Below are 27277 nucleotides of genomic sequence, written 5' to 3' on the forward strand. Positions count from 1 at the left end.
AGAGTTTGTGACCCAGGTGGGAGGGATCGGCCACAATCTTACCTGCCCGCCTCAGGGTCCTAGAGGCGAACAGGTCCTGTAGAGTCCATGGCAGATTGCAGCCAATCTCTCAGCAGAACGGATGATACGCTGCAGTCTGCCTTTGTCTTTGGCAGTGGCAGCAGCGTACCAGATGGTGATGGAGGAGGTGAGGATGGACTCGATGATGCAGGTGTAGAAGTGCACCATCTTTGTCTTTGGCAGGTTGAACTTCTTTAGCTGCCGCATTGCTAGTTGCTACCAAGCTCACTGGAACAATATATAATTCTAAAATATGGTATGGTTTAACACTAAACATTAATTAATTTATAATGCTTTACATTTTGTAACGATTCCTTTACTAACATTAAGGACAGGCAGTACTTAACATGTATGAAACAGTATCTACAGTTACTGGTTTATTTATGTTAACAATTCATTGATTTATGTTACTCAGCATAATGCATGAGTGAACCAGTAGAAGACATCAGGTCTGGCACTTCACTTTACTTATGGTAAAATAATATTGACCTTGATGGGTTGCTGATGTTAGTGAATGCATTAGTGGTGCAGACACCTTCATGTAGAGGAGCAGAATGTCATTTTTACTGTCAAAACACAGCCTACAGAGCAGTACACTGTAAGAAATGTCCGTAGAATTAACACTGAAATGCCGTAAAATCATTACATAAAAAAACCTGTAAATAGAAATACAATAGAGTATTGCATCAAATACAAATAAAGTCATAAATGTTATAAAATGCAGTTTTCTGGATTTGTTTGTTGATATTCTATTTCTCACTGTTAAAATACACCTACCATTACAATTATAGATCACACATTTCTTTGCAAGTGGCCAAACTTGCGAAATCGGCAGGGGTTCAAATACTTATTTTCCCCACTGTATGTCTATGGTGTCTAGTCCTTTGTGCTTCCTTGTTCCTGCCATGTGCTCCAGTGTTTACCCTTGCCTTGTGCTCCTGTTCTGTGTACCTGTGTCTCCACCCCTCACCTGTTCCCAATTATTAGTCTGTTTGTTGTTCTGTGTTCGGTGTTCTATTCCTTCCTCCTTTTGGTGTTTGGTGTTTTCTTTTTCTATTCCTTCCTCCTTTTGGTGTTTGGTGTTTGGTGTTCTATTCCTTCCTCCTTTTGGTGTTTGGTGTTTTCTTTGACTAGATAACCTGCAGCAAGGCTGATGTAAGATATTTTCAGTTGCTCTTCAAATGGATCTAATTGAAAACATCCACGATTGGCGATGATTTCCTTTGATTTGCACTTCAATGAGGGGGGCGGGGTTACAGAGCGAGAGAGAGAGAGAGAGAGAGAGAGAGAGAGAGAGAGAGAGAGAGAGCGAGAAAGTCAAAGATCTGGGTGTTGTCACCAATGGCAACCTGGCTCCCGTGGTGTGTTTGAAGCACGGGAGCTCTCTGAATCAAGAGGGGTGTTTACATGGGGGGAGTGGTTCACATGTGGCTCATTATAGAGCAATTAAGAATTGGACTCTAATGAGCCCCAGAGCCTTTTTTCCTAGAATGAAGCACCAAGCCAGAGCAGCTGGAAGGTCTTGCCCAATAAGTTCTGTTGACAGCACAAGGCAGGGTGGTGCGTGGGTTGAAGAGTTCTTAGGGGACTGTGTGTGCTCCTCTGCATGAATCAGTGAGTGGATATCACTCTTTTGAGGAATTACAAAGGCATTTTCATACCGTTGCATGCTAATTGAATTTTACGCTGTTAATGTTACACTGAATGTAGTCCACTGATGTGATAGAACCATGTTAAGAGTAAAGATAGTCAACTGAAAACAGCACATTTCTGGCCATGAAAGATACATTAGGAGCTTGGGAGAAGACATGAATACATTATAGACTTTTAAACAGACTTTTAAGTTTTAAAAGGCTTTAAAGTTTTTAGGTTTAATCTTCCTTTTATCAATAATGCATGGTATCTGCAACAAGTAGCTGACTTTTTAGAATATTTTGAAGGTGTGAATTGCTTTTACAATCATTCTTGCTTTCACTGTCATAGGGTTTGGAATGACAACACCTGCCACCATTGAAGGAAAGGTATTCCTCATCTTTTACGGACTCATAGGTTGTGCAGCCTCCATTTTGTTCTTCAACCTTTTCCTGGAGCGTGTCATCACTGTGATCACCTTCGTCCTGAAGTTCTGCCACGAGTGCCGCCACCGCCGCAAAGCTGTGCTACCCCAGAACGAGCGCCCGCCCGATGCCTTCAGCCGCCGTGGCCGCAACCTGGACAGCATGGCTGGATGGAAGCCCTCGGTGTACTGCGTCATGCTCATCCTGGGTGCCATCGCCATTTTGGTGTCCTGCTGTGCCTCCGCCATGTACTCATCCGTAGAGGGCTGGGGCTACCTGGACGCCATGTACTTCTGCTTCGTGGCGTTCAGCACCATCGGTTTCGCCCTCACGGGCGTGTGCTGCATCTACTCGCTCTTCAACGTCATCTCCATTGTCATCGAGCAGGTGCTCAACTGGCTAATGCAGAGGCTGGAACTGCTGTGCAGGCGCCACCCGACTGCCAGGGGTGCCCAGAACCCGCGGCGGAACGCAGTGGCACCGGGACGTGGCCCCCACCACGGCCGCCGCAACCCCTCCATCGAGAGGGACGCCGTGAACGAGAGCGAGGCAGATGGCCGGCGTATGTCAGGGGAGATGATCTCCATGGGGGACTTCCTGGCCGCCAACAAGGTCAACCTGGCCATCATGCAGAAGAAGCTGTCTGAGATGGCCGACGGGCATCCTAGACAGTCGGGGTCAGGCACAATGGCTTCTCTGGAGGGGTCGGTGCACTTGGGATCATGAACAACCGCCTGGCAGAAACAAGTGCGGACAGGTAAACAGGAACATACAGTATGTGAAAGACAGAACAGAATCAGATTACATATTTGGGTTGATGCATCGACCCACGAGAGAAAAAATTCTAACTCTTTCTAAAGATCTTTTTTCACCCACCCCTCACACTACAGCAGTGGTTCTCAAACTTTTTCTGTCATTCCCCACTTTGAACAAGGGGGGCTTTTCAAGCCCCACCTGTCCCTCATCGCTCCAATAAAATGGTAGGCCACGCTTAAAATTGTCAAATTTATTGAAATAACGATAAGTTCTAAATCTTAATCAATAACAAATAACATCAGTTCAAAAATAGAGAAAATCAATAACAAATAACATCAGTTCAGAAATGGAGAAAATAAAAGTGCAATGGTGTCAATCCTTGCCTCAAATGGGCTGAGTTCCAAAAATAAAGAAAAAGGGTATTTATTGCCAAGTAGGTTTACACCTACCTGGAATTTGCTCTGGTGTATAGGTGCATACAGTGAACATAAAACATACAAACACAACATAAAAACAGAAATACACACTAAGTACTACACATAAGAGAAGTACTACACACAAAACACAATATATAGGATACAAATATATAAAACATGTATATAAAAAAGTAAAGTAGAAAGTAAAATGCAAAATGCAGGAGTGCAAAAGTGAATGTGCAGTGTGCAATGTAATGTGTGTTAATGTAACACAGACTTGAGGTGTGGGGGCAGGATAAGAGTCCAAGTCCAGGTGGGGGTCCCGGGCCTTGTTAATAAGGCCAACTGCAGCCGGGAAGAAGGTGGTTTTGTGGCATGAGGTTTTGGTCCTGATGGACCACAGCCTCCTGCTGGAGGGAAGTACCTCGAAGAGTTTGTGACCCAGGTGGGAGGGATCGGCCACAATCTTACCTGCCCGCCTCAGGGTCCTAGAGGCGAACAGGTCCTGTAGAGTCCATGGCAGATTGCAGCCAATCTTCTCAGCAGAACGGATGATACGCTGCAGTCTGCCTTTGTCTTTGGCAGTGGCAGCAGCGTACCAGATGGTGATGGAGGAGGTGAGGATGGACTCGATGATGCAGGTGTAGAAGTGCACCATCTTTGTCTTTGGCAGGTTGAACTTCTTTAGCTGCCGCATTGCTAGTTGCTACCAAGCTCACTGGAACAATATATAATTCTAAAATATGGTATGGTTTAACACTAAACATTAATTAATTTATAATGCTTTACATTTTGTAACGATTCCTTTACTAACATTAAGGACAGGCAGTACTTAACATGTATGAAACAGTATCTACAGTTACTGGTTTATTTATGTTAACAATTCATTGATTTATGTTACTCAGCATAATGCATGAGTGAACCAGTAGAAGACATCAGGTCTGGCACTTCACTTTACTTATGGTAAAATAATATTGACCTTGATGGGTTGCTGATGTTAGTGAATGCATTAGTGGTGCAGACACCTTCATGTAGAGGAGCAGAATGTCATTTTTACTGTCAAAACACAGCCTACAGAGCAGTACACTGTAAGAAATGTCCGTAGAATTAACACTGAAATGCCGTAAAATCATTACATAAAAAACCTGTAAATAGAAATACAATAGAGTATTGCATCAAATACAAATAAAGTCATAAATGTTATAAAATGCAGTTTTCTGGATTTGTTTGTTGATATTCTATTTCTCACTGTTAAAATACACCTACCATTACAATTATAGATCACACATTTCTTTGCAAGTGGCCAAACTTGCGAAATCGGCAGGGGTTCAAATACTTATTTTCCCCACTGTATGTCTATGGTGTCTAGTCCTTTGTGCTTCCTTGTTCCTGCCATGTGCTCCAGTGTTTACCCTTGCCTTGTGCTCCTGTTCTGTGTACCTGTGTCTCCACCCCTCACCTGTTCCCAATTATTAGTCTGTTTGTTGTTCTGTGTTCGGTGTTCTATTCCTTCCTCCTTTTGGTGTTTGGTGTTTTCTTTTTCTATTCCTTCCTCCTTTTGGTGTTTGGTGTTTGGTGTTCTATTCCTTCCTCCTTTTGGTGTTTGGTGTTTTCTTTTTCTATTCCTTCCTCCTTTTGGTGTTTGGTGTTTGGTGTTCTATTCCTTCCTCCTTTTGGTGTTTGGTGTTCTATTCCTTCCTCCTTTTGGTGTTTGGTGTTCTATTCCTTCCTCCTTTTGGTGTTTGGTGTTCTATTCCTTCCTCCTTTTGGTGTTTGGTGTTCTATTCCTTCCTTCTTTTGGTGTTTGGTGTTCGGTGTCATATTCCTTCCTTCCGTGTTTTGATGTTTTTTGCCCTGCCCGTTCTTGGGCTCCTAAGTTGGGGTCTTCTGTGTTTTTGGAATTCTGAGTTTTTGCCTTTTAATCTTCTGTGCTTTACCCTTTTGTAAATAAATTCTGAGTTTTGGTCTGCAATTGTGTCCTTTCCTGTGAACCCTGACAGATGCAAAATGATTCTTCAGTTGAGCAAAGATTTATATCAGTCATAGAACAGGATTTTATGCCTACATAAAATTGCAGTATTTAGATGTTGCTTTCACTGTCCAAACCATTATTAATTAAAAGACATTATATTATGAAGAACTTTTAAGGGGAATCTACATGAAAAATCAGTTGAATAACAGTGTTATAATGAGACTGATGGAACTGCAAAATAGGTATTCTACTGTTATTCTGTATCATTTGTATCTGTAACATATATTGATGTTTCCTGCTCTGATTGGCTGTTGCATGGTGGTTATTGTGTGAGCATATAAATGCTCATATAGGGGACTGATGGAACTGGAAATATTGCTATTCTGTTGTTGTAAGACATTAACTCCTTATTTTGTATCTGCAACTCATTTTGGATGTGTACTCTGTCTCACTGAACAAGTGGCATGTGAACCCCCCCCCCCCCCCCCCAGATAGCCTCCCCCCTGCTAAAATCCTTTGTACCCTGGTATCACCCCCCTCCCCCCATAGGTGAACCACTCACCCCTCTGTTTCCCCCTTCCTCTCACTTATAGGTGTGGTCATCCCCTCCCCTATTGTATTCTACCTGACTGAAATGTATAAATGCCAACACATTCTGCTATCAGGTGGGCCTTTCTCTGAGCACCAGCTGAGAGGGGTCTGCACGCCGAAATAAACTACAGAAACCTGACTTTAACTCTCCGGTCCCTTCTTCAACTTAAGCATGCTCATTGAGATTCTGTCAAGACTTTAGAAGTTAAATAATGTTGATTGCTTGGTATTTCTTGGATTTGATGTACAATCGAAAACAACTGGATGTACATTTTACTGAAATAATTGGTTTAATAGAATAATGCAAAATCAGAATCCAATGTTAAATTTACTGGTTTACAATGTAATTTTATACATTATAAACTGTTAAAGGTACATATTGTTCTGTGAAGATGGTTACGGTTTGGCTGTATTTTTTAATGTTGAATATACAGGTTTAAAATGTTTAATTTACTAAACAAACTTGTCCAGTTACAGTATAACATAACAGTGATGTAAATATAGGTCAAATCCAATGTTTAATATACAGGTTTAAAATGTTAAATTTACATGCTGCTCTGTGAAGAGGTTTACAGATTGATGTATTTTTTACAGTATTATTCTGGCAACCACAGCTGCCAGTTTTTTTCCGTAAAAACGACGGGATTTTTTTTTTACAGTGTACAAAAGAGTTTCTGCACATTAAATGTATCTTTATTCTTTCTTTCAGTGTTTGTTTATGCATTTGTTAACATTTTAACCCTCCTGTTATGTTTGGGGTCAATTTGACCCCATTCAATGTTTAACGTCTCTAAATAAATGATTGACATAATTTGTTTTGCTTCATATTTAATGACTTTTCCTAATTTAACTGGGTACACACAAAATTAACATGATATGTTTTCAATGTCCTGTACACATGCTGTACGCATAGATGTTGTTTGGGGTCAATTTGACCCCAGGCTGTTTTAATTGTATAAAATATATAAGAAATATCAACTTTTTTCATCACATTGTTACTATTCCTGATAACAGATTGTTTTTTTATTACAAATGTTTAAGATAACAACAATATGTACTTAGAAATAATATGAAGCCATAAAACACCAGAAGGATATCCCTTTCCAATTTTAGGTCAATCAGTGAGATTTTCTGGTGATCTGCATATTTCTCCATAGTCGCGTAACATGTATTCTGGATGTATAAGGGGGGTGGGTGGGGGTATTGTTTTTATTTAAAGGGCTATTTAGGTAGTCAACAAACAAACCTAAAGTACCTGACACATAAACTTGGGTAAAACATTTTAATTATAATAATGTTTTGGAGGTTTAAATTGCTGGGGTCAAATTGACCCCAAGGATAAAAGATGTTAGTAAATTTGAAGGTAATATGAGGGTTGACAACAGCAGAAGAAAAAATACATTACTTTGTAAGCCTAGAAATATTTTTTTTCTGACAGGGAAAATAACTATGTGTTGCATCTCTACGAGATAGCAGTGCGTGGAACAGGCACATTATGTGCAGATATTTATATCATAATAATTGCCTGACAATAACAGTCTTCAGCCACCACTGACAAAAACAATTTCAGTGTGGCCGGATGGATCAATGTGTGCTCTTCAGGACTGCCTTGCGACAACAGACTGGGGCATGTTCAAGCAAGCAGCTACATACAACAACCACATAGACAATGAGGAGCTTACAGACACTGTCTGCTCTTACATCCGCAAATGCACAGATGATGTGACCCACACAAAGACCATCATCACTCGGGCTAAAAAGAAGCCATGGCTGACAGGAGCTGTCCATCGGCTGCTGAGGGTCAGGGACAAAGCCTTCAGAGCCGGGGATAGAATTGGCCTGAGAACAGTGAGAGCCAGCCTGTCCCGTGGCATCAGGAAAGCAAAACAGGACTACACAAAAAAGATAACCAGTCACTTCAAAGACAGCAGAGACACGCGCAGCCTGTGGCAGGGCATCCAGTCCATAACGGACTACAAGCCTGCATCACAGACCTGCGACGACAACATCTCTCTGCTCAACGACCTCAACAGCTTCTATGCACGGTTCGAAGCAACAAATCACACAAGCCCACAGAAAACTCCACCCCCCCCCCACGACCAGGCTCTGTGCCTGTCTGCCGCAAGTGTGAAGAGGGCACTCTCCACTATCAACCCCCGCAAAGCAACAGGCCCTGACAACATTCCAGGCCGTGTACTGAGGGACTGCGCAGAGGAGCTTAAGGATATTTTCACGGATATCTTCAACACTTCTCTGAGTCAAGCTGCTGTTCCATCACATTTCAAGACCTCCATCATCATACCTGTGCCAAAGAAACCGGCTCCATCCTGCTTCAATGACTATCGCCCTGTGGCACTGACCCCCATCATAATGAAGTGCTTTGAACGGCTAGTCATGTCTCACATCAAGTCCATCCTCCCCCCCACCCTGGACCCCTTTCAGTTCGCATACCGGGCCAAACGTTCCACAGAGGACGCAATCTGCTCTGCTCTCCACCCAGCCCTCACCCACCTGGAAAAAGCAGACTCACATGTGAGAATGCTTTTCATTGACTTTAGTTCAGCTTTTAATACAATAATCCCACAACAACTCATCTGTAAACTGGACCAGCTGGGGCTCAACACCTCCCTTTGCAATTGGGTGTTGGACTTTCTCAGCGAGCGACCCCAAGCAGTACGAGTCGGCAACAACATCTCGAGCAGCATCACACTCAGCACAGGGGCCCCTCAAGGCTGTGTACTCAGTCCCCTGCTCTTCACCCTGCTGACTCACGACTGCACAACAACCTACAGTACCAATCACATGGTGAAGTTTGCGGATGACACAACTCTGGTGGGTCTCATCACCAAGAACGATGAGACCCACTACAGGAAGGAGGTCAACCTTTTGACCACGTGGTGCAGAGACAACAACCTCCTGCTGAATGTCAGCAAAACAAAGGAGATTGTGGTTGACTTCAGGAAAAGCCACACTGAACACCCACCACTGACCATCGATGGTGCTGCTGTGGAGCGTGTGAGCAGCACCAAATTCCTGGGGGTGCACATCAGTGAGGACCTCTCCTGGGCCACCAACTCTGCATCACTGGCGAAGAAAGCCCAGCGGCGCCTCTACTTCCTCCGCAAGCTCAAGCGAGTGAAAGCTCCCATACCCATCCTGAACGCATTCTACCGGGGCACCATTGAAAGCATCCTGTCCAGCTGCATCACTGTGTGGGGCAGTAGCTGTACTGCACACAGCAGGAAAGCACTGCAACGCATAGTGAACACAGCTGGTAAGATCATTGGTGCCCCACTCCCACTCCCTTCCCTGCAAGACATTTACACCACCCGCCTCACCCGGAAAGCTACCTCGATTGCGAGTGACACCAGCCACCCCGCACACAGTCTGTTTAGCCTCCTACCCTCTGGAAGAAGGTATAGGAGCCTCCGTTGCCGCACCACCAGACTCAGAAATAGCTTTATTCACCAAGCTGTCAGGAAGCTAAATTCTCTCCCCTCACTCCCCCCAGCCATATCCGTCAGTCTGATAGGAGGCTGAAATCCTCCCCCCCCCCCCTACAATAACTCAGGACTCTGCAACAAAACTGTCCCTTGCACTTTTATCACTTTACCACTTACTGTTATCACTTTACCACTTACTGTTATACTTGCACTGCCAATGTGTTACATACATCTCACAGGATGTCTTTTGCTGCCTTTTTTTGCACTACCTGTCACTTTAAAGTAAACATGCTGCTGTACAGGTATCTGTATGTGTATAACTATATGTATATGTATATCTATATGTCTTGTCTTATCTGTTGTTGTGCGTGTGCACTTATATGTTTCACCGTGGGAGAGTGGGAAACGTTTTTTTCGATTCCTTTGTATGTCTTAACATGCAAAGTAATTGACAATAAAGCTACTTTGACTTTGACTAATCAATCTCATTAGCGCATCGCAATAGAGTTGTAGGATGAACGCATGGAGTTTGAGCTCAAACTGTTCAGGGACCAGCAGCTGGGAGGAGTTGTGGAGTTTGAACTCAAACTGTTCAGTATTCAGCAGCTGTGAGGAGTTGTGGAGCTGGCGAAGGGTCACGACTCCTTTTATTCCCATCATATTAGCACTGCAGAGTGCACTTGCGGAGATCTGCACTCCAGACAGTGTGCATATATCCACATTCAATCTGTGCATTCAGTTTATCAGTTCATAACACATCAGCCTTTATGAAAAAATGCCGCACAGTCCTCAGTCCTTACAAAATGTTAGAGAGAGTAAATTAGGAAACCTCACTGACACTCGTTCATCTAAAAAAAAAAAAATCACCAGGTAGTTCACATTTGAAGGAAGGTGTTTTAGCTTATGTAAGAATTTTAACATTGAATAAGAGGAGGGATAATGAATTATACTTTTGTATAGACTGTTGTATAGAAATGTAAATAGCAGAATAGGAAATGAGCACAAATCACAAATGGATGAAAACACCCTCTCTCTCTCTGGGCCTCATTTACTAACATTGCGACCGCAGCTTAATCTGCGCTTTTGCCAAACCGCATATACCGCACGGTATTTTTGCGTGGTATTTAGAACCTCGTCGTAATCAGCGCCTAACACCGCCCATTAGTGTTATTTAGCGCTCCGCTAAAATAGGGAAGAAAGAGCCTGCGTGTTCCTGCCACCATGGATGATGAATTAGAATTAGAGCTTTTGCTTCACGAGGTTACAGCTAACTAACCCGGGTAAATATAGAAACTCATAAATATTTCTCCATTTAGCCCTTCCGTCCACACTTAAAGTTGTGATCACTTTGAATTCAAGACTGTCTTTTATTGGTGAGCTGATTTGGGGAAATTAATCTTTTCAGCGAACATTGAGTTTCTGGGTTGCTATGGTTACCCCCAGGGTGCCTGTGCAGTTTCATATTAACGAGTTTATGTTCACAAGTTCATATTCACACATATTAGTTAATCACACACAGGCAACTGCAAACTGTTAAGATGGTTCCCTAAGCTAGAGATAGCTAGGATACTTAATAGCCAGGTTAACTGCTCCATAGCATCCCGTTAAATAGTCTTGTAGGAATACACAACACCCCCTACTTTAAAACGGCGTATTCCAGCACTGAAAACCATGCTTTTCAAAAACGCTGCTCTAGGCGGATACATTTGAAAACTGGAGTTGTAGCCTGGACAGGGGAAACTGAAGTTTTCAGACATTTGGTTGCCATGGCACCGGGGGTAGCTTGCGCTCGAGAGGCTATAACGTCAAAATAAACATGGAAGGTGAAATGAATATGCTGCTCTGTCTCTACAATTTACTTACCGGTAGTTTAGTTAGTGTACTTCGAGTACAAGTACTTTTCCTGAATAGATACGGGTACGCAGAAGGTGTGCACTGTACTCGGTGTGCTTGAACTATAAGTGAAAATACGGTTTAAACCATGCAATGAGCGGTGATTCTGGGTAACAGCTAGCTGGTGGGGCAGTTTGTATATGCCTATATTAAATTATATATATATATATAAAAAATAACATTTCTGATGTTCGTATTTTTCAAATTTCTCGCAGGCACATAGTTTTCATGTAGCAGCTGATATGTCATGCTAAAACACCTCTTGTTTCGTTACTAATACACAATTAGGGGCACTTTACGCATCTCCTCCCATCTCTCTCTGCGACGAACACCCACTTTCCCTTATACCCTCCCAGCAGCGGTAATATGCGCTTTTACTCAGGTGCGCCTCCTTTGGAAATACGGTTTTATGTCTTAACCCGCTATTTAGTTTTTCTCTTACAACGTTGTTTTGGATAAACCTAATGTTGTAGCATATATTTTTGATACGTTTGCAATTAAATTGGTAACAGGCCATGGCTTTTTGCATTTGTTTGCTGGCAAAGTAGCTAAAAACGTTATGTTAACGTTATCTAGCTTTTCTAGCCTGAGGCTAGTAACACAAAGTTGTTAAATAATATAAATCTTTCATCTAAATGTTAATGTTAAATGTTAAATGTTAAATATAAATGTAAATGTTAAATATAAACGTAAATGTTCGATGTTATATATAAATGTTAAATATAAGTGTTAAATGTAAATGTTAAATGTAAATACAAATACCAAATGCTAAATGTAAATGTTAAATGTAAATGTTAAATGTAAATGTAAATGTAAATGTTAAATGTAAATGTAAATGTTCAGTCTACATGTCAGACTTGACGACAGAACATTACAATATTTACGGTAATTCATAGCTTTCAGTCACACTACAAGCGATAAGCGAAGATGTCGACCAACAGTGGACATCGTCGAGCAGTGCAGCCTACTCAATTACGATCGCCATCAAACACAGATCATACCACAATAGCCAGACAGAGATATCTAGAAAAAAATTACATTTTGGGAACCTGTGATCCCTTTACTGCACCCGCTGATATTTGTATTTCTATAACATCGTAGAAGTCCCTGCCTGAGCTCCAGTTTGGAGCAGAGAAAATAGAAAATAGAAAATCCGTCCCCCTACACACCTAAAAAAAAAATGAAAGCCTACCAAAAGCACAGATAGTAATTTAATTTTCAGAAGGGGATGGGTTCATAACGATGTCGTCTGGAAGGTGAAAACTAATAAACATCTTCATTATCAGAGCAAAGATGATTGCCATTTAATAGCTAGCTAACAGCTAGCGAGCTACATGCTGTTAGCTAGCAGCCTTCAGCCTACCCAACACTGTTCTTTATCATTTGACACAATTTCCTGGTTAACACAAGTACAACCACCTGGTCTGGTGAATGACACCTGAAATTATCTTCCCAAGTATTTTCTACTGGCATTGTAGTATTACCAGTTGGATGACAAAATACAGTAGCCTAGCCTACTTGCTTAGGTACTTGTCGCAATCTCAGAGCAGAAACCGGGTAATCCAATTTGAATCGTGTTGATGCTTTGTTTCTTGACTTTATTTCTTGATCTATTCCCGTTTTAGGTAGTTATTCTGATAAATGAGGCGACCAAAACAGGGTTACTGCTTTTATTGCAAGCTCCAAAAATAAGGCTACTTTACTGCCAGCCTGAGAAAAGTTGACCCAGAAGACGTCTACAATCAGCTGGAAACAGCCGGGCTTGTCTCCTCGCCGATTTGAACAGCCAACCGAGCAACAACTGTCTGGCATTTTACTACTTATGTCAGACAATTTTAAAGCGGATATATTAAATAATCTTGAATGAAAGATGGTCAGTTCCTGTATAAATTCCAGTGGTAGACAGCTGTGGAGTGTATTTCTTGCCCGCAAGCTGGTAATTCTGACGTGACGTGAAAACTATGAAAGCCAATTACCGTAAATATTGTAAGGTTCAGTCTTCAAATCTGACATGTAGACTGAACATTTAACATTTAACATTTACATTTAACATTTACATTTAGCATTTACATTTAACACTTATATTTAACATTTATATATAACATTGAACATTTACTTTTATATTTAACATTTACATTTACATTTAACATTTACATTTACATTTATATTTAACATTTACATTTAGATGAAACATTTATATTATTCAACAACTTTGTGTTACTGCCAAACATTATCCTTACATGAATATCTCTCTAAATGTTTGAAAAAGTGACATTTGAATATTGTTGTGCTTTTTTCCCCATATGATAATGCTAAATGTACCAAAACTGAGCAGGGTTTTAGAACGTGCAACATTTTACAAACGGCGCCCCATAATAGTATACCGAGTATTTTGTGATTCATTTACACAATCCCTGTCCTATCGTTACAGGGACAAAACCAAAGTGGAGGCCATGGTCCTGGAGGTGGAAAGAAGGACGATAAGGTAATCAGGCCAGTTTGTTATTCCAACCCAGTCCATTTCAGTATACATTTTTTTTTCTTAATACAAACCAACAAAAATAAACATCCAGGATGTATGTTGTATTGTCTTTCCGTGACAGGATAAGAAGAAGAAATATGAGCCTCCCATTCCTACCAGAGTAGGGAAGAGGAAGTCGAAGGGGTCTGATGCTGCTAGCAAGCTACCTCTGAGTAAGACATATCCCCTAATAGGATATTCAGCTGTTTATGTTGCACCTGCAAATGACCTCTTGTGTCTGTGACCTTTTCAGTCACGCCACACACCCAATGCAGACTGAAGCTCCTGAAGCAGGAGCGGATTAAAGACTACCTGCTGATGGAGGAGGAGTTCATCAGGAATCAGGAGCAGATGAGGCCTCTGGAGGAGAAACAGGAAGTACGTGTTAGCCTATTAGTTACAGACGTGGACAAAATTGTTGGTACCCTTCCGTTAAAGGACGAAAAAGCCACAATGGTCACTGAAATAACTTGAAACTGACAAAAGTAATGATAAATACAAATTTACTGAAAATGAACTAATGAAAATCAGAAATTGCTTTCGAATTGTGGTTCAACAGAATAATAAAAAAAAAAAAAAAAAACGAATTAAACTGGCCTGGACAAAAATGATGGTACCCCTAGAAAAGATTGAAAATAATTTGACCATAGGGACATGTTAAACTAAGGTGTGTCCTCTAATTAGCATTACATGTGTCTTCAAACTTGTAATCAGTCAGGCTGCCTATTTAAAGGGTGAAAAGTAGTCACTGGTGTTTGGTATCATGGTGTGTACCACACTGAACATGGACCACAGAAAGCTAAGGACAGAGTTGTCTCAGGAGATTAGAAAGAAAATTATAGACAAGCATGTTAAAGGTAAAGGCTATAAGAACATCTCCAAGCAGCTTGATATTTCTGTGACTACAGTTGCACATATTATTCAGAAGTTTAAGGTCCAGGGGACTGTAGCCAACCTCCCTGGACGTGGCCTCAAGAGGAAAATTGATGACAAATTGAAGAGACGGATAATACGAATGGTAACCAAAGAGCCCAAAACAACTTCCAACGAGATTAGAGGTGAACTCCAAGGTCAAGGTACATCAGTGTCAGATCGCACCATCAGTCGCTGTTTGAGCCAAAGTCGACCGAGGAGGACACCACTGTTGAAAGCAAATCATATAAAAGCGAAACTGGAATTTGCCAAAATGCATATTGACAAGCCACAGGGCTTCTGGGAGAATGTCCTTTCGACAGATGAGACAAAACTGGAGCTTGTCAGTTTCAAGTTATTTCAGTGACAATTGTGGGTTTTTCTTTCTTTAAATGAAGGGTACCAACAATTTTGTCCACGTCTGTATATAGGTAGTCACATAGAGCTTCATATGGCACCATATGGTAGGAGGCAACCATTGTGGGTATTTGGTTTTAATTGTGGATGGGGGTGTGGGATTAGTGGGTTTTGTGTGTTTGAAATATCCAAACCAACAGTCCATCGTTTCAAGAAGATGTAGTTCAAAGTAGAGGTACTGATTCAATCTGACACAAAGTAGTTGTTAGGGTTTTTTTTCCCTAGCTATATGTTTTAAGCCCGGTGTGTACTGTGTGATTTTGGGCTGTCCCAGATGAAAGATGACCACCGTGAAAGAAACGTGGTCATGGCTCTGGTCATGGCTCCAAAACGGTGGTCCTACGTCACACACTAAGGTTGAAAGATGGCCATATACTTATAAGATTGGTGAAATCTCACAGTCTGAAGGCGCCTTTAGAGGGAAAGCCATCCTTGTTTGGTGTGGGCCCTCAGTGCAGTACATTATGAAAATCTCAGTGAGTGTTCCCCAGATGTGAACTTCTTCCAGACCCACTCTCAACCCCATCATGTGTCTTTCCCCCTAGGAGGAAAGGTCAAAGGTCGATGACCTGAGTGGAACCCCCATGTCAGTGGGAACTCTGGAGGAGATCATCGACGACAGCCACGCCATTGTGTCCACCTCTGTGGGCTCGGAGCACTACGTCAGCATCCTGTCCTTCGTGGATAAGGACCTTCTAGAGCCAGGGTGCTCCGTCCTCCTCAATCACAAGGTGAGAACTTTATCACAAGTAAAGATGTAATCTGCTGTTATAGAGGGGGGTCGGGAAATGTGTTATCACTGAGGGGCATCCGGTGAGAATGGGAAAGAATGGAGACTTGGATATCCAGTTTGGTTATTTGCACTTTGTATTGCTTTCACACAATTAAATGGAATGAATTGTAGGTGGGTGTATGTTTGTATCTGTGTGTGATTGTGATTGTGGTTGTGCGTGTGCAAGTGTGATTGTGCAAGTGTGTGATTATGCAAGTGTGTGATTATGCAAGTGTGTGTTGCAAGTGTGTGATTATGCAAGTGTGTGATTTTCTACATGGACGCACACGAGTTTCTATGTTCAAGTGCAACGTTCAACTAGGCGAAAATATGCCCGACGTTAACTGCCACTCCATCTAATTATGCCGTGCAGCAACAAACTAAAACTGTACCGTGTGGAGTGAAGTCACATGACCCACGCAATTACCATGTATGGTCATAAACCTAAATCTACTGGGCAACTTAACAATAGTTCCTATGGCCTTTTTAACAATGCCGCCCCCAAATATACACTGTAAATTTGCCCAAAGGTGAGGCCATAACAGTCTAATTAGTCCTGTGGAGAACAAGAGGTTAGTGGTGTCTGATCATCCTCAGGCAGGGCTGCCAGATGGACCAATCTGGAAACAGGTCTGCTATAGTCCCGGCCCTTCACTTGCACTGTCGCCGATCTAATCCTCCCATCAGCTCCCGCAGTAGTGTGGGTTACCACACCCACTGGCCACAGGGCGCGAGGCAGGCGCTGATCAACGATCATCACCACAGTTCCGGTCTGGAGGTTGACGGTTTTCTTGGTCCACTTGCTTCTGGGCTGAAAACTAGGCAGGTACCTGCGGATGAAGTGTGACCAGAAATGGTCAGCCAGGACCTGACTGTGTCTCCAGCGTTTGCGTGTCAGCATTTCAGAGGCAGGGTAGACTATCTGAGGTAGTGACGAGTCGGGCCGCCCCATCAGAAGGCTGTTCGGGGTAACTGGGTCCACATCTGCTACATCAGATGACACATAAGCGAGTGGTTTTGAGTTCAGTATCCCTTCGATTTCAGTCAGGACTGTTCTCAGCACTTCCTCTGTGACAGACTGGCTGCCGAGTGTCACCTGGAGGGCTGCTTTTAAGGACCTTATTTCTCTCTCCCAGGTGCCTCCGAAATGAGGTGCCCCAGGAGGATTGAACTGGAATCTGATTTGCTGCTTGGCAAGCAAAGACTGCAGATCTGGCTCGAGGGCAGTGAAGGCCTCCTTCAGCTCCTTCTGGCCACTCGTAAAGTTTGTCCCTTGGTCAGACAACAGCTCATAGGGCTTCCCTCTCCGGGAGACAAACCGGCGGAGTGCCATCAGGAACGAGTCCGTGTCAATGCTATTCAGCATGTCTAGGTAGACTCCCCTTGTGGTCAAGCACTTAAATATTATGCCCCATCTCTTCTCACTGCGACGACCAACCCGGATGATGAAGGGCCCGAAACAGTCAACACCAGTAGAGTGGAAGGCTGGCTTGAACAAACGGAGGCGGGAGGGGGGCAAGTCAGCCATCCTTGGAACCTCTGGTTTCCCTCGCCACCTCTGACACTGTGTGCAGTGGTGCTGATGTTGCTTGATGGTCTCCCGTCCTCTCAGGATCCAATATTTCCTGCGAAGCTCAGCGAAGACCCGCTCCACTCCTGGGTGACGTAGGTCTTCATCATACTTCTTTATGAGAAGGGCAGTGAGAGGGTGTTTGGGGTCTAAAACCACCGGGTGTGTTACTTCTTGGTCCAGTCCCTCTCCACGGCGCAGGCGCCCACCAACTCTGAGAAGCCTGTCAGCATCCAGCTCAGGTGATAAGGTCAGGAGTCTGCTCGTGGAGGGCACGGGTTTCCCTGCGGAAAGGGTTTTGACCTCTTCTGGGAATGTAGATGCTTGGGCATCTCTGTAAAGGCTGATCTCAGCCTCTCTGTAGGTATCAGCCGGAGGCTCGCCCTGATGGCCTGCCGCCCCGTGTAGGCCCTGCGCTGTAGCATCGACAAGATCTTGAAAGGTTTGAAACTGTGTGATGTCAGGCTGCTTGCTGCTTGCCACCACGTGCGCACAGAATGTCTGCTTACTTTCTCCCTCGTCGCTGCTACTCGCAGTGATCTGGAGGGATGCTGGCCAGGCGTCAGGCTGCTCCAGCAGAAAGGCTGGGCCCTGACTCCAGCAGGATAGCTCTGCCAGCTGCAGGAGTGTCTTACCACGTGTGAGATCATCAGCTGGGTTAGCGTTCGTGGGGACATAACACCACATGTGGATGTCTGTGAGCTCTTGGATCTCAGCAATCCGTGTGCCGACAAAAACTTTATATCGACATGAATCGGATGTAATCCAAGTGAGCACGGTGGATGAATCAGTCCACATATGAACATGGCGGACGTCCAAAGTGAGCTCTCTCCCGAGCGTTGTGGCCAGCTGGGCTCCTGTGAGGGCTGCACAGAGCTCTAGTCTAGGCATGGACTGTTGCCGCTTCGGTGCTACTCTGGAGCGGGCTGCTAGGAAGGCCACCTGTACTTGTCCAGAGGCATCCTCTGTGCGCAGGTAGCCTACCGACCCATAGGCCCGCTCGGAGGCATCGCAGAATATGTGGATATCTCTCCAGGCATTGGGTGAATCCAAGACAGGTGTGACATAACATCTGGGGATAGAGATCTTATCTATGTGCTTCAACTCACTTTCCCACTCCTTCCATGCTTGCAGAATGTCAGCTGGCAGCAGAGGATCATCCCAGTCTCTCTGTTTCTCCCACAGCTTCTGGACGAGACTCTTCGCTCTGGTGGTGAATGGGATGATATATCCTAATGGATCATACTGGCTGGCCAAAATGCGGTAGATGATCCTCATGGTGGGGGCTGCCTGGCTCTCCATCTGACGACATTTGTAGGTCAGTGTGTCAGACTGACAGTGCCACTGTAGGCCCAGGGTTGACTCCTTGGCATCTGACTGCTGGTGGGAAAGCCAGAGCTCGGTGCTGGCTGACCGGTCTGCGGCAGGGAGATGACAGATGACCTGAAGGTCATTACTGGCCCACTGTCGCAGAGAGAACCCTCCTTCTTCCAGCAGCACTCTGAGTCTGTCAACCAAACCTTTGGCATCCTTCACGATGGCACAGCTCTGAAGCCAGTTGTCCACATAAAAATGGTGCTCCACTGCATTGCGCACTTCCTCCTGTGGGTCACTGTGGTCAATGACATGCTTTTGAAGGGCGAATGCTGCACAACAAGGGCTGCACGTCGTCCCGAAGGGAAGGACATTCCACTGGTAGACTGTCACTGGGGCGTCACGGACCATGTCTCGCCATATGAATCTGAGGAGGGGTTTGTCCTCAGGCAACAGGCGTATCTGGTGGAACATCCCCTTAATGTCGCCAGCAAAGGCAACTGTGTGCTCCCTGAAGCGTAGCAACACTCCTAGGAGGGATGAACCCAGAGTCGGCCCTGCCAGTAGACACTCATTTAGGTTGCCACCTTGGTACTTGAATGAGCAGTTAAAACCTACCCGATGCTTTCCATTGTGGCTGACCAGATGATGTGGGATGTACCAAGACTCAGGAGACTCATCCAGCTTGTCTGGTGGCAGCCTGGTGACATATCCAGCATCCTCTAACTTCCTAATTTCCTCAATATACACCTTGGCGAGCTCTGGGTCTTTACTCAGGCGCTTGTCAGTTCCCCGCAGCATTGGCAGGACTGCTTGTGGTGGAGCGCTTAACGGTGGTGTGGATTTCTTCCTCAGCAGAGGGTTTGCATACCTGAGTATACCATCTACGTCCACTCTCACTGTATTAGCCTGTAACAGCTGCACTGCTTCTTGGTCACTCCTGGAACGGACCACCTCTTTCTCACTCCTGTAAGGAAGTATGTCCAGTTGCCACAGCTTCTCTACGTGCTCACGCAGCTCAACAGCGGGAGACTTAAGAGCTGTGAATAAGCACTGTTGAGGGGACAAGCGGTGCTGTAGCAGCTTCGTTGGTCCTTGTAGTGTCCATCCCAGCCTGGTCTTTATGGCAGCAGGTCCACCGGGTGGTCCCAGGCGCACTGGCTCTACGGGAGTAATCAAGTGGGGGTAGTCTGATCCTATCAAGAGCAGTGGCTGGACATTGTCGAGGGGCTGGAGTGGGAGATCTCGCAGGTGATGGTACTTTGCCACTGGATGGCTGTGGCGGGCGAGTCCCAATGCTTCAGCTGTAAAGGCACCCTCTATCTGGAACTTCCTCTTAGGCTGTGAGGCGGGTGAGAGGGTGAAAGTGACAGTCGCTCCTGCTATGACCTGTGCATCATTCTTCACAGTCCTGAGAGAGAGGTTCTCCGGCTGTCCCACTAAGCCAAGCTGTTTGGCAGCAGCCTGCAGCAAAATGGTCCTTTCGGATCCATCGTCCAATATGGCATAAGTGGTCAGTGTGCGTGGGCCATGGTACAGGAGTACTTTAACTACTTTCAACAGAACACTGTTACTATGACCTGGTCTGTCTAAGTACAGTGTCCCAGTTGAAGTCTCTGCCACCACTGGTGGTTTCTCACCTTCAGTGTGAGGTCTGGCGTTGATTTCGTGGAGTGCTGTTAAGTGTTTGCCTTTGCAGGTTTGGCAGGTGACCTTTAACCTGCACTTGGCAGCCTGGTGCTTCCGACCACATCTCCAACACCGGTAATTGGTCTTAATCCAGGCTGTCTTCTGCACACTTGTTAACCCCTTGAAATTACTGCACTGATTAAGATAGTGACTATTGCTGTCACAGTAAGGACAGTAACTCTTAACTGTATCTGGAGTCTTCCCAGCTGAGTCATCACGGATGGCTGTGGATGGTGAGGTGCTTGTAGGAGAGGGGACTTCCATCACTGTGGTGGAATATGCCGCTGACTTGCGCTCCCTCTTCTCTTTCACCTTCCTGAATGCATCTCCACTGTCTGCACGTGCTGGGTTGACCTCTGTGCCCTGCACCTCCAGTTCAAATTCAAGCCAGTCAGCGAAGTCCAATAAGGTAGGCACAGGCTGCTTCCGTGGGTGGGTATGCCTCCTAAAATTGCTGCACAAGTCGTGTGGCAACTTAGAGAGAAGCCTGGCAACATGTGAGCCACAATGGAGTTCGATGGCTCCCTCCTCCTCCATCTGATCCAACATTCCAACCAGGGCCCGTACTTTAAGTGCGAATCTCCGAAAGGCTTTGAGGTCTCCGCTGCAAACATCTGGCTCATCCATCACCTCCGCTATTCTCTTAAGTGATAACTTGTGGGGCTGTCCATAGTGCTCTATCAGTGAGCGCATGGTGTCACTATAAGGACGGTGTGAGTTACAGTATGAATCAGCTATTAGCAGAGCTTCCTCAAATCTTAAGTGGTCCACCAGTACCTGATATTTAAATCTCTCTGTGGCATCTTCTGGTAGTAGATTCTCTAAGGCCAGCTTCAGCCTAGCGAACTGACGGGGATCATCACTGGTGAACTGCGGTATGGAGGGCTTGGGGCCTCGGTAGGTTGTCTCTCTCCTGGGTGGAGAGGTGGAGCGTGAGAGGCTATGGACGCTGGATTGTGGAGGGCTTGCTGGTCGTAGTGCCCGGTGAGTCACACGATGTGGCACAGGCCTGTATGGACCCTCATCAGAATGGCCAGACCTGGAGTCCTGCTGACGTGGTGGAGGTGGATTTGGCTGATGGCGGACTGCATGCAAGTTCAGGCGTTCCATGGCCTCAGTGAGGTAGTAACGTCCACTTGGCTCTGCTGATTGATGGACCTGAGCCTGTGGCAGTGGGTCTTGGAACGACGTGATACGAGCAGCACGCCTATAGCTGGGTGGCTGCGAGAGTGGCATAAGAGGCACATTGCGTGGGGCATAGGCTGGCAACTGAGGTCTGAAAGCAGGGGTGCTGCTGTGTCTCACTGGATGAGCAGGCGGGTTAGGATATGCTGTTTGAGGTGTGAATGGGAGGTGCTGACGAGGGGTAGAATTAACTGTTCTGTCACTCTGCATCCTGTCCGTCAGAACCTTAACTGTCTCCATAAGTATCCTATTGTGCTCACTCAGGGCGCGGATTGTGCTGTGCGCATCTATGGCTGCATTTGCAGGTGCTAGGGGAGTGTGCGCAGTACCTCTGGTTGCGCTGGCAGCTCCTTGCACAGGCCTCTGTTGTTCAGTCTGTTGGCCACGAGTAGCATTATGCTCATCCTCATAGTCTTCCTCATCATCCTCCGATAACTGGGTGTAGCAGGGCTGACGACGATGAGCTGCATACTCAACTTCAAAGTCAGCCAGACGAACTGGCGGTCTGATGATGCGGGGTGAGTGATGTCCTGCCTCCGGATCAAACTGGTCTTCGTCTCCAAACATCTTTTTCCTCAGTAATAACCTATCCCGGGTTTCGGCACCAAATTGTTATAGAGGGGGGTCGGGAAATGTGTTATCACTGAGGGGCATCCGGTGAGAATGGGAAAGAATGGAGACTTGGATATCCAGTTTGGTTATTTGCACTTTGTATTGCTTTCACACAATTAAATGGAATGAATTGTAGGTGGGTGTATGTTTGTATGTGTGTGTGATTGTGATTGTGGTTATGCGTGTGCAAGTGTGATTGTGCAAGTGTGTGATTATGCAAGTGTGTGATTATGCAAGTGTGTGTTGCAAGTGTGTGATTATGCAAGTGTGTGATTTTCTACATGGACGCACACGAGTTTCTATGTTCAAGTGCAACGTTCAACTAGGCGAAAATATGCCCAACGTTAACTGCCACTCCATCTAATTATGCCGTGCAGCAACAAACTAAAACTGTACCGTGTGGAGTGAAGTCACATGACCCACGCAATTATATATGGTCATAAACCTAAATCTACTGGGCAACTTAACAATAGTTCCTATGGCCTTTTTAACATCTGCTATTCTGGTGAAAGGTTGTTGATATTTGAGCTCAACAGCCAATCAAATTACACCCCTCCCCTCTTTGCTCCTGAAACAATGTGTTGATTAGATGGAATTGTTTATGACCCCATTTATCGAGCTAGGACTGTGAACACAGAACTTTTTTTTTATAAGAGCACACAACAAACAGACAGTTAGAGCAGTTATCCTTGCCGTGAGATTTCATCTTCTCTTGGTCAACAGGTTCATGCCGTCATCGGGGTGTTGATGGATGACACCGATCCATTGGTCACCGTGATGAAAGTGGAGAAGGCTCCTCAAGAAACCTATGCTGGTATTGGAGGACTGGACAGTCAGATCCAGGAGATTAAGGTGTGTGTGTGTGTGTGTGTGTGTGTGTGTGTGTGTGTGTGTAACATTGATGAATAGGAAAAGTAATCCAGTCTTTCCCCAACTTTAGGGTTATGGGGTCTTGGGATCTATGGGGTCTATGGCGCTCAAATGTTTGGGAAACTAATATGTCCAACTGTTCACAGGAATCAGTGGAGCTGCCTCTGACGGACCCCGAGTACTATGAGGAGATGGGAATTAAACCTCCCAAAGGTGTCATCCGGGGCACCAGGAACAGGTGGGTTATGCTTAAATCTCTTTCTGTCATGCTTCGAATGAATGCAAATCAAAACACAGATTGAAATCAAAATGAGGATTTTGTACTCCCAACGAGGGTTTTAAACAAGAACAGAATGTGCAAAGCACAAAGTGTGGAAACTCAAACACAAAACCACTTGAAACCACAAACAATAACAGACCAAGATCGGAAGAAAATCTCACAAAAGTTAAGAAAACAAGACACAGGTTAAACCAATGATTCAATAAATAGGAACAAAGAAACCAGGTAGTAAAACAAGGAGCGTGAACTGAGATACAACGAACACCAGAAACACACGGTTAAACAAGTAAACACAAGAAACACACGGTTAGACAAGTAAACAAAGGCACATGATGAAACATCCAAAGACAAGGAACAGAAAGTGAAAAGGTGTAACACGTGACACTTACCTTACAAAAGTGGTGTTTTTTTTTAGATCATTGTTCACATCAAAATGTTTCAATATATGATATTTTAACCAAGGCCTTAAAGAATAGTATTTGTACACTGTTACTGTAAAACTGTTACTGAAGAGTGAATGATCTGCATCTGCATTTGGCTTATACTCTACAATAGTGCTAAGTAGATTGAAAAAATGGTATGTGCTAACTTTGCTCTGTGGGTTAAAGGTAATTTGGCCAGTACTCCCAATCCACAGCACTGCTATATACTTTGTAGTGTGTGTATATGTATATATTTATAGCAACATGTGTTGACTTTCTTCTGTGGGTTAAAGGAAAGACGCTTCTGGCCAAGGCTGTGGCCAACCAAACGTCGGCTACGTTCCTGCGTGTGGTGGGCTCCGAGCTGATCCAGAAGTACCTGGGCGATGGACCCAAGCTGGTGCGAGAGCTCTTCAGGGTGGCGGAGGAACACGCCCCGTCTATTGTCTTCATCGACGAGATCGATGCTATTGGCACCAAGAGGTGATTAAACATTTTAAAGGTCCAATATGTCCCGCTCGACATATGTAGACTTCTCTGTTAGGATATTTCACCCACCATCCATACATTTTTCCCTATTAATTAATGAATCCCTTATAATAAAGCTATGTCCCGTCTTTAGCCAGATCATTGTTCTGAACATTTATATAGTATTCACTGGGCATGAGTACAATTTTTAATATAATAAAGTTTTCTTTGTTTTTGGTAGTTTTTTTTTCCTGCTAGACTGATTACTTACTGTGGTTTGATCTGTGTGTTATGTTCTTCTGAAGATATGACTCCAACTCTGGAGGTGAGAGAGAGATCCAGAGGACCACGTTGGAGCTTCTCAACCAGCTGGACGGATTTGACTCCAGAGGAGACGTCAAGGTCATCATGGCCACCAACAGGATCGAGACCCTGGACCCTGCGCTCATCAGGCCAGGTGAGCTCCTGCACACAGTACTGCAGCTGCAGCTCAATACTACAGATCAGTGATGGATATCATTAATCTATATCTCAGCACCTTTATCTGTTAAAGATGCTATAAAGCAATGTCAGCAATGCTAACGTTCACAATGTTGTTATTGCACTAGATGAGCCACTGTAGAGGCTGTCCCTCTATTTTAATCCTTTGCTGTTTGTTAAGCAAGTGTTCCACAGAGCTATCACTAGCAGCAACTTTTAGATGAAGAAAAGTTGATGAAGACTTGAGTTGAAGAGAAGATGCTGAATAACTCATCAACAGGAAATGAGTCTCCGATAAGCAGCAACAGCATCTCTCTCACTGACTCACTCTTCCCCACTGCATGGCTATTTCCAGGACGGATTGATCGCAAGATCGAGTTCCCCCTGCCCGACGAGAAAACCAAGAGGCGCATCTTCAGTATCCACACCAGCAGGATGACCGTGGCCGACGACGTGACCCTAGACGAGCTCATCTTGGCCATCTTGGAGACGACCTCTCCAGGGCTGACATTAAGGTAAGGGGGAAAGAACCATGTTTATGTGTGGCAGCTACAGGTGTGTATATATATGTCCTACAAAATCTCTGATATGTTATATGACCTGAGATTATTTATTTTCAGCAGTATCTTCATCTCAAATTGTGGCTCTATATGTAAACTTATCTTTTCTTTCCTCCTTCCCCCCACCCCGAAACACACATTCTCTTTCTCTCTCCCTCTCTCTCCTCTCTTGTCTCTTCTTCCTTTCTCTCTTTTTCTCTCACTCTTCTTTGTTTCTCTCTCTCCCTCTTTCTATCTCTCTCTCTCTTCTCTCCCCTCTCCAGGCCATCTGTACTGAGGCTGGGCTCATGGCTCTTCGGGAGCGCAGGATGAAGGTCACCAACGAGGACTTCAAGAAGTCCAAAGAGAACGTCCTGTACAAAAAGCAAGAGGGCACACCAGAGGGGCTTTACCTCTAACCACACAGTCGTGCTCCAGCCCCCAGCACCCTATCCCCTGTTGCAGTGTGAGCGAGAGGGGGAAATTCAATTCAATTCAATTCAATTTTATTTATATAGCGCCATAACAATACAATTGTCTCTAGGCGCTTTACAGAGCCCAGAGCCTGAACCCCCTTAGTGCAAGCACATTGGCAACACGGGCAAGAAAAAACTCCCTGTTAGTCAGGAAGGAACCTTAAGCAGAACCACGGCACATAAGGGGGGACCCATCTGCTTGAGGTCGGCCGGGTGGATAGGAAGGGGGGATGGGGGAGGGTTGTGTGGCAGAAGGGGATGGGAAACAACAGGTGTTGTACATATCCTGCATTTGGTAGGTGTACATAATATATATACAGACATCCGGTGGTAAATACATGATACAAACAAGACCAGTTTAGTGGGTATACACTGTGCTCAAAGGTTTACTGTTACAGGGGTAAGGGGAGTAGGAACAGAGAAACATGTTGATGGTGGCAATATTATATATTGCATATAAATGCTAGCATAGGGTATGAGGTAGAGTAAGTGTACGGCAGTGCGGTGGCGGTGGGTGCAATTGGCAGAGGGTTTCTACGGGTAGACCGGGTGGAGAGATTACAGCAGCGTCCCATAGCGAAGATAGTCTGGATTAGGAGAAAAAGAAAAGGAACAGAGTGAGTGGGTAGAGTTTGGCTGTCCATATGCGTAGTTGAGGAGTAGTGGGGGTGAGGAGCAATGTTTCCACTTCCATCAGCAATTGGAACATGCTACAAGGGAGAGAGAACATTTTTGTTAGTAGACATTTATTTCAGAAACAGATAAGGAGATACCTTTGGGTAGTAGATTTACAGTAGGCAATATGGCCATTTTATCAGTATTATTATAAGCATTAGCAATGTGATATGAGAGGAGAGGGAGGGAGAGAGAGAGCGAGAGAGAGAGGGAGAGGGCCTGCCTGGCTAGGTGTAAGGGAATATTATTTAATATATTATTTAGATTTTAGTCCAGTTTGGTTGATTAGGGGGGTATTACATGTGTTTAGATTTGTTTGGTATATGTAATTTTGTCTTACACTAGCATCTGTTTACCTATCTACCAAGTGGTCCATGGAAAGCATTACAGGATTGAGAGAACTAAGAGGTGCGCCACCGAGTCTGGCAGGACAGCCTCCCTGCCGTGTTAGGCATTGTCTCTCTCACCCGCTCAGCCCCCAGGCCCAACTAAGCAGGACAGGGGCAGAGCGGGTGTGTATCTATTTTTATTTATTTATATTTTTTATTTATTTATTTATTTTATTTTTTTTCATTTTTTTTTTTTTTTCCACCAATGGGTTTCTGATGTTCTTAATTGTCCCTTAAGGGTTGGCCTAGATTCTAGGTGTATGTTTCGGTTTTTTGACCTTTAAGTACACCTTTCTAAAGTGCCCTCAATGTAGGTTTTGGTTTAATTTTGTCTCACACTAGCATCTGTTTACCTATCTACCAAGTGGCCCTATGGAAAAGCATCACAGGAGTGAAGGATGAGAGGCGCGCCACCAAAATGGGCAGGGTAACCTCCATGCCGGGATTGGCCTTGTTGTCTCTCGCCCCTGCTCAGCCCCTAGGCTTAGTTGACGCAGT

The 27277-nt window shown here is 44.6% G+C and overlaps 2 pseudogenes; both read left to right on the plus strand.

Moving 5' to 3' along the window:
- The first annotated feature begins 2006 nt into the window (after positions 1 to 2006).
- On the plus strand, positions 2007 to 3050 carry LOC116223863 (annotated as a pseudogene).
- Positions 3051 to 13966: 10916 nt separating this feature from the next.
- LOC116223833 lies at positions 13967 to 25673 on the plus strand (annotated as a pseudogene).
- The last annotated feature ends 1604 nt before the right edge of the window (positions 25674 to 27277 follow it).

The sequence above is a fragment of the Clupea harengus genome, chromosome 15 (assembly GCF_900700415.2).
Source record: "Clupea harengus chromosome 15, Ch_v2.0.2, whole genome shotgun sequence".
Classification (NCBI taxonomy): domain Eukaryota; kingdom Metazoa; phylum Chordata; class Actinopteri; order Clupeiformes; family Clupeidae; genus Clupea; species Clupea harengus.